Source organism: Lissotriton helveticus, chromosome 10 (assembly GCF_964261635.1).
Source record: "Lissotriton helveticus chromosome 10, aLisHel1.1, whole genome shotgun sequence".
Lineage (NCBI taxonomy): Eukaryota > Metazoa > Chordata > Amphibia > Caudata > Salamandridae > Lissotriton > Lissotriton helveticus.
This window is the reverse complement of record NC_136071.1, coordinates 342,650,493-342,670,055: the sequence shown is the minus strand read 5'-3', so window position 1 is coordinate 342,670,055 and position 19,563 is coordinate 342,650,493. Positions and strand designations below refer to the sequence as shown.

Here is a 19,563-nt window from a genome sequence, read left to right as displayed (position 1 = left end):
TAGACTTCAGGTGGAAGGCCGAAAGTTGTCAACTGTTGCTGCTCAATCGCCACACATGATGGCAGAGCATTGACCAATTTGGCTGGAGAACCCTTCAGTGCTGCTGTGACAGAAGAACCTCCAGATGGGGCAGCCTGATCAGAGGATCGATGGTCATACTCAACAGCTCAGGATAGCAAACTCTTCGTGCCCAGTCCTGAGCCCCAAGCATGACCTGAGCCAAGTAACTACTGATCTTCTTGACTCTGGGCAGGAGTGGTATGAATGGAAGGGCATACAGAAGGCCTGAACTCCACTGGAGACAAAAAACATCTCCACGTGAGATCTGCCTTGGAAACGCCAGCGAGCAAAACTGCTGTCATTGCGCATTCTCAGCATTGCCGAATAGATCTAACTAAGGCTCTCCCCACTGCTGAAATAACTTGATCATCATCTGGATGGAGAGGTCACTTGTGTTCTGCTAGGCATCTTTGGCCGAGTTCATCTGCCTTGGCATTCAGACAACCCATCAGGTGTTCAATCATATGCCCTGACGTTCCAGCCATGTCCAGAGATGAAATGCCTCATGACAAAGGGTACACAACCCCATCCTGCCTTGTTTGTTGCAGTACCACATGGTGGTGGGTGTGGTCTGTGAAGACCTGCACTAGCCTTTCTTTGATGGAGGGTAGAAAGGCTTTCAATGCCAGCGAGATTGCCTGGAGCTCCAGTAGGTTGAGTCCAGATTCTGCTAGAGACCAGAGGCCTCTGATCTCCATCTCTCACAGATGGCCACTCCATCCCAGGAGTGACACATTTGAAACCACTGTCAGATGTGGTTCGTGAAGGGAGAGGAGTCTGCCGCTGACTCAATCATGGCAGACCTTTTGTCGTTCCCTCCAAGATCTGGACAATGTCGGCGAGACCCCTCTGATGCTACGCCCAGTAGATCTTCAGGTACTACTGCAGAAGCCACATAAGCCAACGGGCATGTCTCACACGCAAGATGCAGGAGGTCATGACGTCAAGCAGCCTCAGAGCCATTCTCACCGAAGTCCAGAATAGAGGCCGATATATCAGTATCATAGCCTGAATATCCCAGGCTCGCCGTTTGGAAGAACATGCCTGAACTGCACCATGTTCAGAACAGTGCTGATGAAAGGGAGCGCTTGAGGTGGAGTCAGGTGTGACTTCAGCATGTTGATATTGAACCCCAGCGAGTGAAGGAGGTACGCCGTAGTCTGGAGGTGGGAGACAACAGTCTGGGGTGAGCCCGCCTTCAACAGCCAGTCGTCGAGATAAGGGAAGGCTGGCGCCCGTGATCTCCGCAGATAAACTGCAAACACCACCATCACCTTGGTGGACATCCGAAGGGTGCTGGTCAGGCCAAACAGATGCGCGGCAAACAAAGTGCAAGTAGCCATCCCTGAACTACAGGGAACGTCTGAGGGCAGCCAGGACGAGAATATAGAAGTATATGTCTTGCAAGTCCAAAGCTACCATCCAGTCTCCCAGGTCCAGGGCAGACAGGACTTGAGCGAGCATGAGCATCATGAACTCTTCCTTTTTGAGGAAGAAATTGAGAGGGCTTAGGACAGGACGAAGACTTCGATCCTTGTTGGGTGCCAGAAAATAGTGGAAATAACAACCATAACCTCCTTCTGCCAGCACCCTCTCTATGGCTTCCCTTCCCCAAGAGAGCCAGAACTTCCTGGTGTAGGAAGGAGAGATGATTATCTGTTAGCCGGTCGCAACTGTCACCCCGATGAGACGGGCGTATGCCCAGTCATAGGTCATGGGCTCTCCATGCCACTAGAGTCAAGCTAGCCTAGCTGATGAGGGGGTAATATCCCGAAACCTGTCCCAGCATACTTGCTTCCAGTCCATGGAGGACCTAGCCTGGCAGCTCAGGCTGGACTGTTCCCATGGGGTGCAGGGTCAAGACTGATTTGCATATAGCTCAGTATAAACGGCTATGCCATGGTGAGCAAATAAACCATAGATTTAAGACCATATCTCTGTACTGCAATGAATGTTTGACATTGTTCAGTATTCTGCCCATCAATAGTTCTTTTCACGTTTGTTGAAAGTGGGTGGAATGGGTGGAGGTATAGTCACTAAGGGGATGAAGTAGCCCTTCAGACACTCTGTAGTGTAGTTCCTATTTTCCCAATAGGCTCTGCGCATTGGAATAGTACCTACAGCAGTAAAGGCCTAGGCCAGACGTTAACTAGGTCTACTACTGTCGATACTAGACTTAATTTTTGGGTTTGCCAGCTAAGCTCAGAGTTCGCTAGAAACTTTCTCGAATGTTCAAGGAGGAATTAACTCCCCTGATTAGACAAGAAGGGATTTAGTTTCTGACAACCATAGAACATGACAACTTTGCTCTCCCCTAATCAAGAGTCAATCTCGAGAGTCGTGTGAGCATAAGGCAATTATTTTACTCAGTCAGTACGTGCATTCTTAGTCTCATCAGAATGTAGAGAAAAGGAAGAGACGGGCGTGTTCAATAAAAAGGTGTTATTTATTGATCAGTCTCTTTTCTCATACATGAGAAATGGATCGATATTATTGCAATACTTATAGTTAAGTAAAGTGCATACATTAAAAGCAATAGTATAAAATAATACTGTAAAAACATTGATATGGTTTCTGAGCCATATGATGTTTAAAATGATTAAAATATATTTACATACACATATACATTTGACTAAACGTACTCAACTGGTGTTTCTAAATACGCCTACCCCGTGTACCTGACCTAAGTCTAATGCGTGGGCGGGAATAGAAAGTTACAGTTTAAGTTAAGTTTGTTTTTGCCAAGTGAATAACTAAAGAATTCTCTGTGAGGGGTTATTCAGTTCTGTACCTGGAAGTTAGGATGAATGAGGAATGGTATCTCTTTCTCTGCTCTCGATATTCCAGGCTGCCTGCGAGGGCTGCCCGAAAGCGCCGGTGCTGGGTCTCTCGGCTTGAGATAGCAGCGCGTCAGGAAGGCGGGGCTGCTGCCAGCGGGGTCTGCTTCTGCTCTCGGCTTCGGCAAGTGTGGCTGCTCCGTCTCGTCACCACGCGTGTGTTTGCATAGGGCAAGGTCGGCAATATTTATACCTTAAAGGTGCCGAGATTGACGTAAGGATGGACATAGATACGTCAATAAAGATGTCATACGACTTGCTCGTTAGCACATTCTTTACTAAAGTTCTCTGTGAAATCAAAACAATGGCCGCACGGATTTTCCAGGTTGTCATAGGTTTGATTTGTTATGAGAACGTCGTATGCCTTATCAGGGGCTGGAGGAATGTCGCTTGTCTAATTAGATCTCAAGCGTTATGACCTAATCAGATAACACGTTCCTGTGCCGTAGTGTGACTGCGTCAGATAACGGTATCTGCATCATGGGGGCTGTTCTTGCCTCATGGGCTGACTGTTAGTTAACTAGCTAGTTAGTTTAACCAGAATAGAGTCAGGAATAGGGGGATCGATTCAGAACCTATAGAAATACACGACACCCACTCCACGCTAACTATGGTCATATCTACTAATCTATGCATAGTATAACATAGTACAACATACTATAGAGTATAGTGTATACCTTACCACCCCAAAATACATAAATGCATTTTGAAATTTTCAAATATACTGAAAAATTGCAGTCATATATATTGTATGCACTTAAGCTATGAATTAAATGCAAAAGTAAACACGCATTTTTATGCATTATTGCTTATTGGTATATGAGAAATACACATGAAATGGCTCTTAATATGGCTATACAGAAAGGAAGTCCGAGACCATTTCATCACATAATAAAATATTTGTGAACATACCAGCGGGCAGCTAAAGTCTATAAAGTCTATAAAGTCTATAAAGTATCTAAAAATAGAAATTTTAGTTCTCTAGGAATAGTTCCTTACTTTAAGCAGAAGATCAGTGTCCCGGAAAAAAAATATATAGAAAAATATTTTAGGGGCTTGCTGAAAAAATTGCTGTCCGTGAGCTGGAGTGAAATTGTTCATGTGATTTTATTTTTAAAGTTGAAGGCCGAATTCAGGGAACGCCGTGTGCGAGTTTACTCAAAAGTCTCTATTTCTGTTCTGGAGAGAACATCATATCATTCAGGCTTTCGAAAAAACTGTCAACAGCTTCATGGGAAAGTTCCACTAAGTCGGAAATAGGGGTAACCATGCATTCGTGCGCATGATTGTCTGCATTGACATTCTGATTCGCATTGCTGACAGAAGGTCGTACCTGTTCGATGCTGCTTTCATCTTGAACTTCACTACTCTTCAATCGCAGTGGTGAAGATTCCAGGAATGCCGTCATCAGGATTGGCAGCCTTTGAGGGCAGCACAAAGCGTGAACCTTGGTAGGAACCAACAGTGTATCTGCATCCACTGGCGCATCCGATTGTAGCGTCAGACAGGTGTCTAACACGCATTCTTCTCCGCATAGCAGACACCTTAGTACAGGTAAAACACACCTTTGCCACATTGGTCGAAATGATAGAAACCAAGTCATGTTTAGGTCTCTAAGCCGGGAGAGTCCCAGGATTTTTGATATCCGGTCCCGGTATCCAATGGCTAGGATCGTATCTTCCATTGTCGCGAGAGTTTGATCTGTGACATGGGTTGCCATAACGAAAAATAAGGACTAGGAATAGGATTCCTGCAATTAGTCCCAGGATCAGGGGAAGTCCGCCAAAAATCGAATGGACGAAATCTGGAAAAATACCCAGTATGGCTTTGAATGGTGTTAATGCCATCGAAAATACTGTCTTAAATACCTTTGAGACCCCAGTGGTATCAGAAATATTTAAGATTTCGCTCAGGATTTCCGCGAAATGTACTGGGGAATTAGTTGATAATAATGTATGTATCTCTGCAGTCGTCCTTGCGACTTGTAGATCATATGTTTCTTTAGATGACGTGAGCCTTGTAGGCGTCTGAAGAAGCACTGTTTTCATTCTGCTTAAAGTGTCTATTCGAATAGAAGTAATTTTCAAACTGGGCCATGCCCTTGCCTCCCTGTCTGGAAAGGAGCTGGGGAACAAAGAACGTCCACAGCACTTGACCTTCGCCGTTGTGGTTACTAGATAAGGAGTCCCGGGCATAAGACTGCAACATCTGCGGTCTACAATAAGAATGTAACTCCCATTATAGAGTCTTTGAAAGAATGGTTCTATTTCAGTTGCAGGTGCGCCTTGCTGGTGACATGAAAGGTTGTATGAATTCCCTTCACAGGCTCCATGCAAACTAATTCCGTTACACAGAAGCGTGCCGCTTAGTGACATAGCACAATTGTTGCCACTAAGAAACACTTTCTGTCCTTTATTACTGACACATGCATGTGAATAGGGCAGGTTCCAAGTTGTTTTAAGGTACCCCTTTCCCAATTTCTCGTACATGCCAGCCTGTATATATTTTTGGCAGTATTGAAACCTGAAGGTTGAGATTGGAATATTTATGATTCCGTGGATTATCCATTCACTGACAGGTCGTTCTGACATTGTCATTGGTAATCTTTCTAGTTTTTCAATGCTCAAGATTGTATAATCAGCACCCTTTTGCGTCATACCGATTTGTCTATCAGTAAGGTTAAAGATTTGGAATAGTGACGTTGTGTTGATTAAACGCCAAGGCACGTAGCCTGAACGCAGATTTTGTAACGTCCAGCCAAGCTGTACAATGGAACGCAATTGTGACTGACCATGTTGTAATAATAGTAAGTCTTGCGATAATATATCGATTGCTGAAGACACAATGCTGTCCAATGAAAAAATTCTGGAGGACAGAGTCATTAACCCATTGTCCACTACAGAAAGTGATTTTTCCAAATTAATACGGTCAATTTCCCGTATTCTCTCTGCTGTTTCAATTTGAGTAACCTTCCAGGCCTCATTGTATGCTGCATATACAGAGGCTGCTATGAAACGCTTTTGACGCTGTTTGCGTGGTCCCATTATGAAATCACGCAAGTCAGCACCATCAGTAAGTAAGGTTAGGTGTTGCTTAATTTCAGGCAGTGTGGAAGTCTGTAGCCATTGAAGGCATAATTTGCCCACACTGTAGGTTGTTATTATCCCTGGGTGATGTCTTTGGGGATATCTAGGGTCTGGCCTGGTCATTTTGAAACCCTGTGTTTTATTCAGGAATCTATCTTGACAGTAATTTGTATCTGTGGGCCAGATCAACCATTGTTTCCAATCAGGATGTGTTCTGTTTTGGTTTAATATATGGTTTACGTCTATCTCTTCATCTGTATTAGAGCTATTGCTAAACATTGTTGGCTTTGGAATAGACGGATTATTTAAATCTTTGATTTTGGCTAAGCCAAGACAGGTGGTTTGTTGAACAGTGTCATTTAAAAATATCATTTGTTCTGGGATCATGCAGGCTCTAAACAAAGCTTCTATACCCTGTACTTGCCATTCTTTCGTACCCCAAACACTTTTCAAATCAACATTTTTGTCCCAATAATCAAATCCAAAAGTATTCATTTTTTCAAAGAATGAATCTGAATATATCAATTTTGTGTTGGTTATCATGGTTTTCATCCCTGTCTTGTTTGACAATTTAAAATAAAATGTTTCAGCATTACTTATGTTAAAACCTGAAAAATATGAATATTTGTCATACACGGTTCTAGAGCTTCCTTTTGGAGGTGTAGCACAATGTTCCCATTGATTATAACTTAAAACATTTCTAGGTTGTGCAGATTTATGTAAAAAATGGTTACCATAATGGTTATAGCAATACATACTATCATAATTTGTAGAACCTTGCAAATAATCATGTTTTGTAAATTTAGCAGACATTACTAAGTCAGACATCATGTTGTTAATACTTTCGAAGTCCCAATCATCAGCAAATGAGTTTGGTTTTGCAAAGTCACTCAAGGAGATCTTGATTTGGTGTGGATATTTCAGGATCTCGACCGGACCATAAATTTCATAGTCAGTGTTGTCCCAGGCTACCCCACCAGGTATCGGATTGGCTGTGAAGTTGGCTGAAGAAAGTTCTGAAGAAAGTTCTCTTTTCTCGACGTGTGAAGATGTGTGTGGTTTGAGGACCAAGTTGATGTTCTGACTTGCTGTGTCCATTTTAGCATATTTTCCCTCAATGAAGCGTCCCAAAGTAAATACCATGATGAGCCAAAGTATGAGGATAAATGCACCAAAACCCACCCAAAATTCAATCCATGGAGAAACCAGATATGTTTCTTTCAGTTGTTTCAAAAGTTCCTTAGCTTTGTCTTTAAAGGATTTTGATGATGGCTGTGTCTTTGATTCACTGAAGCCGTCAGAGGAATCATCGAAGTTGATGAAGTAACCGGATGCAGTTCTGTCAATTGTTCCAATTGGTTCAGGATTTTAGTTTTTTGCATTTTCACTTGGTACTTCAGTATAGATTGGTGTGTCTCTGCTAAATGTCTTTATTTGGGTTTTAAGAGGTCTGAGTTCTATTGCATTGTTGCATAGTCCTTCTTGTTCTTCTGTAGGCGTTTCAAATGTGATGAGCCTTTTTGTTAGGACCTCTGTACTGGTAGCAAACCTTGGTGTTCTGCTACTTATTGGGAGTCCACTTGGCCTACTGTTTGTTATCGGCCACATGTTGTGGTTTTACCAGGTCGATGGATACAACTCGGTTCTCCTTTTTTCCAGCAAGTGGCGGTAGTACAACTGATCTTGTCCCGTTGACAGACAAGACAGGAACTGCTTTTCTGTAAGAAGGCCCAAATTCCTTCTTTACCGCGATCTTCTCCCTGACTAGATCCCCGACTTTTGGAATCCAGACAGGTCTTGCCGGGACAGGTGGTGATTCTTCAGTGGTTGTTGGCTGTTGTTTCAACTGTATGTTGCTCAGGTCTTTTCTTGTTTTGTTTAAGTCCTGCAAAATAGCCAAACGGTCTTTGACATCAAAGGTTTTTTCTATTACCACTGAAGTCTGACTATCAAGGTCAGAGATCAACATCCTAGTTCCGAATAATAATTCGTACGGACTGAATCCCTTCAGAGAATTTCTTGGCAAGTTATTTAGACTACGTTGGACACTTATTAGATGTTTGACCCACCCAGCTCCCGAACCTAATATCCTTTCTATTATAGATTGTTTTCTGCCTTGGTTTTTTCTTTACACCATCCCGTACCCTCAGGAAGGAAGTGAGAAGATTCCCGCTGGGCTGTGCTCATTTGGCCATGTTTCCCCCCCAGGCTGGATTGCCTGAGTGAAAACAATGGTCGAACGTAGCATGCTCTTAGCGTATATGCCATTTAGACTCGCAAATCTTGTATAATAGTCCGGACGTCAGCCGAGTGCTGGTGATCTACATTATAAGTGGAAACTAGCCTGTATATGTTAATCGCAAGCCATTCTTTTTGCTGGTAATATTATCTGCCTTGATACGACGAGGTATTAAACTGCTTCTCTCCCCACTGCGATCTCTGTTGCAGTTTGGGCAGTTTTTTACAAACATGGTGTAGTGCAGGCTCATGCCTGGCCACCAGTACCGTGATTGTAATTCTTCCAGAGAATCTTTCAGTTTGAGGTGTCTGAGACCCTCGCCCATGTGTGCGTCTGCGATTAACAAGTTTCTCCTGTCCATGTTTGGAATCACTCTATCCCCCACTCCAGGGATTCGAGCAAAAGGGACGGAGTTTGCATCGATTATGTATGTATAATTGAGTGGATAGTTGATCGGTAGTGCTGAGCAGTCGCTGTTTGATGACGTTTTCACCGCCAGCATTGTTTCACCGTCAATGTATTTTAATGTACGCTTTTTTCGATCTACGGGAGCCGGTTTAGTGGCTGCCGCTGCGGCTGCTTCAGCCAATGAATTCCCCACAACGTGAACGCCATCACGTTGATGACTCAGTGAGTGAGTCACGTGAGTCTTTGGTAGTTCTTTTTTCAAAAGAGCTACTTGTTCCCAGAGCAGTTTCTGCTTTATTGGTGCATCTGTGTCATCTTTGTAACCGTTCTGAATCCATGTCTGCAAATCCTTGTTATATGCTTTGACGCAGTAATATGAATCTGACACTATAAGTGTCGGGAATTCGCGATCCGCATTATCCAGCGCCATTTTTAATGCTATTATTTCAGTTTGTAGTTCTGAATTAGTTTCTACTGAGTGTGATTTTGTTAATAGAGGTCTTAGTTTACCTCCGCGCCACACTTCTTTTGTAATCTCACATGTGGGATTGTATGCATGTTCTCCCCAAACGGAGGGTTGAGCATGTCCGTCTGTATAGATTACACAGGCGTAATGTCGTAGAGGCAGAATGTCGATTGGCAGAGGATACGTCTTTTCATATTTTAGATTTTTTAATTCTTCTAGTTCTTAGAAAATTGTCAACCAGGCTATACTTGATAATTCATATCCTACGTACAAGACTGTCAGATGGGCAATTCTGGATTTTTTAAAGTTGAATTTGTAACCCTCTGCAGCGAACCCAAGTATTATGGTGTTCACTCTTTTCAAGTGAGTATCCAAGTCATCATCTGTTAAGTAAATGTCATCTACATAAGATAATGCTTCATCATCATATAGTTGTAGTAATTCTGTTACTCTCGCTGAGAATACCCCCGGGCTGTTCTTGTACCCCTGGGCTAACCGACAGAATTGCTTTTGAGTGCCATTTACTGAGAATGCAGTTAAATATCTGCTCTCTGGTGCTATGTTTTGACAAAAGAATCCATTGGAGATGTCCAAGGTTGTTTTGTATTTTTTGCGCACTATGTTATTCATTAGTGCAGCACTGTGTGAGTTTTGCACTGCAAAGGTTTTGCAACATGTGTTAAGGTGTCGGTAATCCAAAACTAGACGATATGAATTGTCTGGTTTGGAGACCGGAAACAAAGGATTGTTCATTTGTGAGGTGCAAGTTTCAATCACCCCCTGGTATTCTAGCTGATCTAGTATTTCATTTACTTGTTTTTTAGCTTCTTGCTTAATTGGGTACTGCCTTTGTGCAGTAGGTTGTGATTTTAACTGGATTTTGTGAGGAGGAGAATCCTCATCCCATCCTACGTGATTTTTATATAAAGCAGGTGCTAAGGCCACTGCCCACTTTCTAGCAAGTGTATATTTTTTATGAATCGGGATTTGATTCGAGAAGGCAGGCATAATTACTTCTTCGCCATGAGGGCACTCCCTGACAAACTCTGGTGGCCAGTCTTTTTCAGCTAGAAGGATGTCATAGCCTTTGGATAGATTATCCCAAAATAGTCCCCTTATTTTCCTAGTCTTATCTCCCTCTATACGTAATGTTATCTCGTATATCTTGTGGGGCTTGCTAACTCTGGTGTCTGCAGTTTCCACTTGAAGATATTCATTCGTGTCCACTGTCTCCAGATGATTCATAAGGACTTTGCGAGCTATGCTCACCTCTGCTGCGCTGTCTAGCATTGTCTGAGCCCACTCTCCGTTTTTCAGTTGTGTCCTCAGTATTCTCGGCATTGTTAACTACCTTGATACTGGCTACCTTCTTTTTTGGAAATTGTAATTTCTTTTTTAGCTGAGCAGGTTCCTTGTCTTTGGACTTGGCGTGCTCTTCTGATCGTCCTCTTCTTTCCGATTTCTGCGAGGAAGTCTGAAAAGATTGAGAGGGACGTGCATCAATGTCTTGATATCTATCAGGTTTTTTAATATTATCCCTATTTCTAAGGTTATATCTATTCCCAGAGGGGTCACTCTGCGGTGACCTCTGTCTTTGATTCGGAGATTTCTCTCTTCGCCTAGGAGACCTCCCTCGGGACTGGAATTTCTTTTCTTTAGGATTGGATTGTTTGTTTCCATCCCAGTTCTTTTTTGGTGAATTATTATTAAAAAATATTTTTTCTGGACTTGTAGTCCGTTGCGGTTTTACTGGTATTCCACCTAGACTATCTCTGCCTAGTTCTTCATAGGATTTTTCTATGATTCTGGCAATTTCAGCTGGTTGGTCTGCTATATCTGTCTCTTTTAACCTCTGGCGGATCGCCACATTTGCTGCTTCACCTTTTATGTTGGCTAATAATATAGCCGAGACCTGCTTGAAGTCTTTTAGTAATTTCATACCAAGAGTTAAAGCAGGTTCTGGACCGTATTCATCTTGAATTTGTTTTAGCACATCTGGTATTACCGAAATGGATGGAACACCGTGCGTTTTTGTGTAGATGGAAGCAAAGACTGTACCCCAAGTGTCACAGTCCTCAATGTGTGGTGCGATTCCCATTGGGAGACATATAGTCAGAATCCTGTGTTTTCTAATGGGGTGGTGTCAGGAAACACCGCCTCTATTTGGGTAATTTTCTGTGCCAACCAGAATGGTATCTGTTCCCGTTTAGCTGGAACTTTACCTAGGCAGGATTGGATGTTCTGTGGTGTAATTTTATTTGTGTTCCCCTGGTGAGGGGTCAGCTGTGGAAGTTTAATCGCTGGCTGAATTGTTGAAGTCCGCATTACATACTGAACTAATTGTCTATGAATTTTTAGTAGTTGTTTCAGCTGTATTAACAGCTCTGCTGCAGGCATTCTTTCGATGTCTGGATGTGGTGTGTATCCGGCTAAGACCGGCCACGTTGCTCCTGGTCTTCCTAAAGGACCGAGCCTTGTAATGTGATTATTATGTTTTAGGGCGCCATCAAATAAGAGCAAATGCTCTTGGAATTTGAGTGGTACTTCCACCTCCTCGAAAGGAGTGTACGTTTCAGGAGGTTCCTCTACTTTGTAATAGTGGAAGTACTTTGTTACAGCATTTGCTGCTGGGAAATGTATCCATGAATAGTATACCTCTGTCTGCCGATATTCGTGTGCCTCAATTACGAATATGACTGTGCCACCTCTAGGTGTCAGTCCATTTTCTATAAGTTTTAAGGTTATAGATCTCCTTTTAATGACCGGAATGAGTGTTATATTCGGGTCTGCTGCTTGCATGGTAGCATCAGCATCTGCGAGTTCAGTCGCTAATCTAACTGCCTCTCTTTCTTCATCACTGTCTCCCATTTTACAGACAGGATGGTATTATGTTTGTTTGCAGATCAAGTTTCTTTATGGAAACAGAGATTAGATGCACAATATTTTGGAACTGTTTATCCTTCAACGTTGACTAGACCAAGAACAATACATAGGAGTTCCCTCCTGCGAGGTTTTGGAGGATATAACCTTTCACCCACTCCAGACGTCTTTGGAGTATTTGGGAAAAGGGGTCTGAGTGAGAAAGCACGACTGAGTTACTCTAAATGTCTTACGTTAGTTTTATCGCCCTTTCCAAACGCGTTGGGCGCCATGTAGTGTAGTTCCTATTTTCCCAATAGGCTCTGCGCATTGGAATAGTACCTACAGCAGTAAAGGCCTAGGCCAGACGTTAACTAGGTCTACTACTGTCGATACTAGACTTAATTTTTGGGTTTGCCAGCTAAGCTCAGAGTTCGCTAGAAACTTTCTCGAATGTTCAAGGAGGAATTAACTCCCCTGATTAGACAAGAAGGGATTTAGTTTCTGACAACCATAGAACATGACAACTTTGCTCTCCCCTAATCAAGAGTCAATCTCGAGAGTCGTGTGAGCATAAGGCAATTATTTTACTCAGTCAGTACGTGCATTCTTAGTCTCATCAGAATGTAGAGAAAAGGAAGAGACGGGCGTGTTCAATAAAAAGGTGTTATTTATTGATCAGTCTCTTTTCTCATACATGAGAAATGGATCGATATTATTGCAATACTTATAGTTAAGTAAAGTGCATACATTAAAAGCAATAGTATAAAATAATACTGTAAAACATTGATATGGTTTCTGAGCCATATGATGTTTAAAATGATTAAAGAACAAGTTACTTACCTTCGGTAACGATATATCTGTAAGAAACAGTAGTTAGTATTAGATTCCTTACCTTAGAATATCCCCAGGCGTCAGTCTGGATCCGGAAACTTTTGCGTAGCAGTACCCCTGCGCGTCGGTAGGCGTCGTCTGCAGGCGTCCCCTGCGGCTCCGCGTCGTCGGCGTCGTGCGCCGTGATGACGTCGCTGGAGTATATAGACGCCGCCTCCGCGCGCTGACGTCAGTTCTTTGCACACAGCTTTTCCGCGCCAGAACACGCAGAGCCATGTGAGAACTAACACTGGTGCCATTTGAAACTAGGGCCCTGAAAAGGATGTCCTTAACCCTAGTTATCAGTTCGCAGAACGGGGAGGATGGGTGGGGCGGTAAGGAATCTAATACTAACTACTGTTTCTTACAGATATATCGTTACCGAAGGTAAGTAACTTGTTCATCTGAAAGAAACAGGTTAGTATTAGATTCCTTACCTTAGAATAGATACCCCAGCAATACCAACCCCGGTGGTGGGTCTGCGAACCAATACAACCTACACCAGAAAGTCCTGGAGGACCGAACGGCCAAAGAAGCCATCCCTCCGGACTTGACTGTCCAGGCAGTAGTGCCTCGCAAAGGTGTGCAGCGAGGCCCACGTGGCCGCCTGGCAAATGTCCTGCAAAGGGACTCCCCGGCCCAGGGCAGTAGTAGCCGCCGTGGCCCGAGTGGAATGGGCCCTCAGCCCAACAGGAGGCTCCTTCCGAGCCAAAGAGTAGCATGCTTTGATGCACAGGACGACCCACCGAGAGATGGTCCGTTTCTGTACCGCCCTTCCCTTCTTCTCACCCACGTAGCCAACAAACAGTTGGTCATCCACCCGGAACTGGCGTGTGCGATCCATATAGAATGAAAGCGCACGTTTTGGGTCCAGACGATGGAGCCGCTCTTCATCCTTTGAAGGATGCGGAGGCGGGAAGAAAGAGGGCAAGGTGATGGACTGCCCAATGTGAAAAGCAGAGACTACCTTGGGCAGGAAAGAAGGTCTAGTCCGAAGAACCACCTTATCAGGATGAACAGACAAGAAAGGAGGTTGAATAGAAAGAGCCTGGAGCTCACTCACTCTCCTGGCAGAGGTGATGGCTACCAGGAAGGCCGTCTTTAAGGTGAGAAGACGGAGAGGACAGGAATGAAGGGGCTCAAAGGGAGCGCACATCAGGAAAGTCAAAACCAGGTTCAAGTCCCACTGAGGCATCACGAACGGAGTTGGAGGATACATGTGCGTGATGCCCTTCAAGAATCTCAACACAATAGGGGACTTGAACAAAGATGGCTGATCAGGTAGCCTCAAGAAGGCGGAAAGGGCAGAAAGATAGCCCTTGATAGTGCCCAGAGCAGAGCCCTGCTGGGCAAGGGAAAGGAGGAAGAGGAGAACCTCAGACAGAGGGGCAGAAAGGGGATCCACAGCCTTCGCTGTGCACCATGCCACAAATCTGTTCCACCGGCAGGCGTATACCGACTTTGTGGAGGGACGCCTGGCTGCCAGAATGACATCACAGACTTCAGGAGGCAAGTCAAATGGCCTCAACTGTCGCCGCTCAATCTCCACGCATGGAGGTGGAGACTGGACAGGTTCGGGTGGAGGACCGTCCCCTGCTGCTGCGACAGAAGGTCCTCCTGAAGGGGCAGGCGGATCGAGGGACCGACTGTCATGCTGAGTAGCTCGGGATACCAGTACCTTCGAGCCCAGTCCGGAGCCACAAGGATAACTTGGGCCCGGTCGCGCCTGATCTTCTTCAGCACTCTGGGCAGAAGTGGTATAGGCGGAAAGGCGTACAACAGACCGCAACTCCACTCGCGCCGAAAGGCGTCGCCGAGCGAGTGCCGTCTTGGAAACTCCAACGCGCAGAACTGATGACATTGCGCGTTCTCTTCTGTGGCGAATAGATCTAACCAAGGCTCTCCCCATTGCTGAAAGAGGCCTCTCGCCACATCCGAGTTCAGACGCCATTCGTGATCCACCGAGCACCGACGGCTGAGTTCGTCCGCCCTGGCGTTCAGAGAACCTGCCAGGTGTTGAACCGTCAGAGTCACGCCCTGACGTTCCAGCCATTGCCAGAGGCGCAGAGCCTCTTGGCAAAGGGTCCACGACCCCACACCGCCCTGTTTGTTGCAGTACCACATGGCGGTGGTGTTGTCCGTGAACACCTGCACTACACTCCCGTTGACAAAGGGGAGGAATGCCTTCAGTGCTAGGCGAATCGCCCGCAGCTCCAACATGTTGATATGGAGCCGGGACTCCGCCGGAGACCAGAGGCCTCTGATCTCCGCCTCTCCCAAGTGGCCACCCCAGCCTTGGAGGGACGCGTCCGTCACAACCACGTGCTCCGGTTGGGGAAGGGAGAGGGATCTGCCCCTGACCCAATCGCGGTCCGTAAGCCACCACTGCAACTGTCTCGCAGTGCCCTCCGAGATCAGGACATGGTCGGATAGGTTGCCCTGATGCTGGGCCCACTGAAACTTCAGGTCCCACTGCAGAGCCCGCATCCGCCATCTGGCGTGATGCACCAGAAGGATGCAGGAGGCCATCAGCCCCAGAAGCCGCAGCGTCAACCTGACCGAAACCCGGGATAACGGCTGAAAGATGGGAATCAGAGCCTGAATATCCCGGACCCGCCGTTCCGGAGGATAAACCCGAAACTGCGCCGAGTCGAGAACCGCTCCGATGAAAAGGAGCTTTTGAGAGGGACACAGGTGTGATTTCGGCACATTGATGGAAAACCCCAGCTCGTGCAGGAGGTCTGCCGTCATCTGAAGGTGGTGGACGACTGTCTGGGGCGAGCCCGCCTTCAACAGCCAGTCGTCGAGGTAGGGGAAGACTGAAACCCCTAACCGGCGCAGATGAGCTGCGACCACCGCCATCACTTTCGTGAACACCCGTGGGGCGCTGGTAAGGCCGAATGGGAGCACGATAAACTGAAAGTGCTCGTGGCCTACCGTGAACCGCAGGTAACGCCGGTGGGCCGGCAGGACGGGGATGTGAAAATACGCATCCTGCAAGTCCAACGCTACCATCCAGTCTTGTGGGTCTAGAGCAGCCAAGACCTGAGCCAAAGTCAACATCTTGAACTTCTCCTTCCGGAGGAAGCCGTTGACGTTCCGTAGATCCAAGATAGGACGCAGGCCTCCCTTGTCCTTCTTGGGTACCAGAAAGTAGTGGGAGTAGCAACCACACCCTACTTCTGGCCCAGGAACGCGCTCGATGGCCCCCTTGGCCAAGAGGGCCGTGACTTCCTCCTGCAGAAGTGTCAAGTGGTCCCCCGACACACGGTGGTTCTGCGGTGGCATGGCTGGAGGAGTGGACTCGAAGGGGAGGGCATAGCCCCTTCGGACAAGCTGCAGCACCCACCTGTCCGATGTTATCGCGCGCCAGCGGGAGTGGTGATGGCGAACCCTGCCACCCACTGGCGTCACGTGAGCCCGAAAGCTCGGACTAGGAAGGCTTGGATGCCGCAGCGGAGGGGGGCGTGGACTGACCACGACGCTGGCCTCTACCGCCACCACGGCGGAAACCACGGGCGCCACCGCGCTGGGGAGCGCTCTGCGTCACGTGGCTGGCAGCACGTGTGGGACCTCCCCTCCCTTGGCCACGAAAGGGCCGAAACGAACCCGTCTGCTGGCGCTGGGTCGAGAGACCCAAGGACTTGGCCGTGACCCTGGAGTCCTTGAAGCGCTCCAGCGCGTGGTCCGCTTTGTCACCAAATAGGCGACTGCCATCAAATGGCATGTCCATAAGTGTATTTTGGACGTCTGGTGAGAAGTTGGCAGATCTCAGCCAGGCATGGTGACGAATCGCCACCGTAGTGGACATGGCCCGTCCCAGTGAGTCTGTGGTGTCCAGACCACAACGGATCGAGTACCGCGCCGCATCCCGGCCTTCAACCAAGGCCCGGGTGAGCTTGTCCCGCACTTCCTGGGGGCATTGCGGCAAACACTCCTCGACCGTATCCCACAGGGAGTGGGTGTAGCGGCCCAAGAGGCACGCGGTGTTACAAGACCGCAGTCCAGCGCTCAAAGAGGAAAACACTTTTTTACCAAATTGGTCGTACCTCTTTGATTCCCGGTCGGGCGGAGCCGACGGAAATGCGGACTGTGAAGTGGAGGCCTGGATCACCAGACTCTCCGGGGAGGGATGGGTGGACAGGAAGGCAGGGTCGTCCGAGCATGGACGGTGACGCCTGGCAACGTTCCGTTCAACCGGCGCACCAGAAGCGGGCCTGGACCAGGTGCCCAGAAGGACATCCGTCAGTGCCTCATTAAACGGCAGCAGAGGCTCCTGGGGGCATGACTGCGGTTTAAACACTTCCGTCAGAATATTCGGTTTGACCTTCGCGACGGGGAGCTCAAGGTGTAAGGCCTTGGCAGCCCTCATCAGGACCACCGAATAGGCAGCACCTGCCTCGGACGCCACAGGGGACGGAGAGACAAACCCAGGGTTGGGCGACTCGTCCAGGCCACTGGCATCACCCAGATCACCTACCCAGTCCACATCATACTGGCAGGCACGGGATAGAGGGTCCTCAGACCCCTCCCAACCCTCTCCATACTCCTCCTCATCATACCCATATTCTGGATCGACGATATAGACATCGGGGTCAACGGGCCCCATCAGCGTCGGATCCGGCGTCGGCCGACGCCGGTCCGGCTCCGTGTCCGGAGTCGGGGAGGAAAGGGGGGTGGCGCCGCGCGGCGTCGGTGCCGGGGACCCGACGCCGGCCGGAGCCGACGGCGGAGTCGCTGCACCACGCGGGGGCGGTACCACGGGTTGGCCCACAGGAACCGACGCCGGAGAGGCCGGGTGACCAGCCGGCGACGAACCAGAGGGAACCAGCGGCGCCGGGGCCGGAGCCACCGGCGGCGCCGGGGCAGGAGCACCCGAACCGCTCGGGCCCCCAGACGGGACCGACGGGCCCGCAGGCGCCGAAGGCCCCGCCGGAGAAGACCTCGCCCTCATAGCAATGAGGAAGGCCTCGATCTCCTCACGCGACGCGCCTTCCCCAGGGACCGACAGGTGTGGGGCAGACGGCGTCGGCGACCCATGCGGGACCGCGGGGGTGGGGTCACCCGAGCCCCCGGCCGCAGCACGCGGGCGTCGGGGGGAGTCGGGGGTGCGATGGCGACGCCCCGACTTCTTGTGCTTACCTGACGAGCCGGAGGAATGGTGGCGACTCCCGGATCGCCCATGGCGGCTCCGCGACCGCTCCCTCGACCGCTCCCTCGACCTCCGACCGGACCGGGACCGCTCTCGACGCGGGGCCGACACCCGGAGCTCGAGAAGCTTGCGGGACCGCTCCCGCCTAGCTTTTCCAGTCAAGGCCCGACAGTCGACGCAGGACTCCACGTCGTGGTCCGCGCCCAGACACCGGAGGCAGAGTCGATGGTGGTCGGTGACCGACATCAGGCGGTCGCACTCGTCACAACTCTTGAAACCGGGCATCCTACCGGCACCGTAAAGATCAATTAGTTAACAAAAAACTTGGTCAAAAGACCGGAGTACTGCTCTTCGGATCTGCGCTAACTGGCGCGGAAAAAAGAAGAACTGACGTCAGCGCGCGGAGGCGGCGTCTATATACTCCAGCGACGTCATCACGGCGCACGACGCCGACGACGCGGAGCCGCAGGGGACGCCTGCAGACGACGCCTACCGACGCGCAGGGGTACTGCTACGCAAAAGTTTCCGGATCCAGACTGACGCCTGGGGATATTCTAAGGTAAGGAATCTAATACTAACCTGTTTCTTTCAGATATATATTTACATACACATATACATTTGACTAAACGTACTCAACTGGTGTTTCTAAATACGCCTACCCCGTGTACCTGACCTAAGTCTAATGCGTGGGCGGGAATAGAAAGTTACAGTTTAAGTTAAGTTTGTTTTTGCCAAGTGAATAACTAAAGAATTCTCTGTGAGGGGTTATTCAGTTCTGTACCTGGAAGTTAGGATGAATGAGGAATGGTATCTCTTTCTCTGCTCTCGATATTCCAGGCTGCCTGCGAGGGCTGCCCGAAAGCGCCGGTGCTGGGTCTCTCGGCTTGAGATAGCAGCGCGTCTCTCAGCGCGTCAGGAAGGCGGGGCTGCTGCCAGCGGGGTCTGCTTCTGCTCTCGGCTTCGGCAAGTGTGGCTGCTCCGTCTCGTCACCACGCGTGTGTTTGCATAGGGCAAGGTCGGCAATATTTATACCTTAAAGGTGCCGAGATTGACGTAAGGATGGACATAGATACGTCAATAAAGATGTCATACGACTTGCTCGTTAGCACATTCTTTACTAAAGTTCTCTGTGAAATCAAAACAATGGCCACACGGATTTTCCAGGTTGTCATAGGTTTGATTTGTTATGAGAACGTCGTATGCCTTATCAGGGGCTGGAGGAATGTCGCTTGTCTAATTAGATCTCAAGCGTTATGACCTAATCAGATAACACGTTCCTGTGCCGTAGTGTGACTGCGTCAGATAACGGTATCTGCATCATGGGGGCTGTTCTTGCCTCATGGGCTGACTGTTAGTTAACTAGCTAGTTAGTTTAACCAGAATAGGGTCAGGAATAGGGGGATCGATTCAGAACCTATAGAAATACACGACCTAAGAAGAACCGAAGAACCTAGAGGTCTGATGTTACAGACCTCCACTGGGGCAGGTGATGGAGTATCCTGCATCCCACTATGTGCCTTTGATTGTAAGAGGGCAACTAAAGGGGTTTGGAGGCTACGGCTACTGGGGAGTGGTGTACTTGC

At 48.0% G+C, this 19,563-nt stretch overlaps 1 protein-coding gene across 31 annotated transcripts in view; it reads right to left on the bottom strand.

Annotated features, from left to right (window-relative positions):
* The window catches only part of MAP4 (microtubule associated protein 4), a 1,839,191-nt gene that overhangs the window by 216,776 nt on the left and 1,602,852 nt on the right, over positions 1-19,563 (bottom strand). The gene's annotated exons all lie outside the window — the stretch shown is intronic.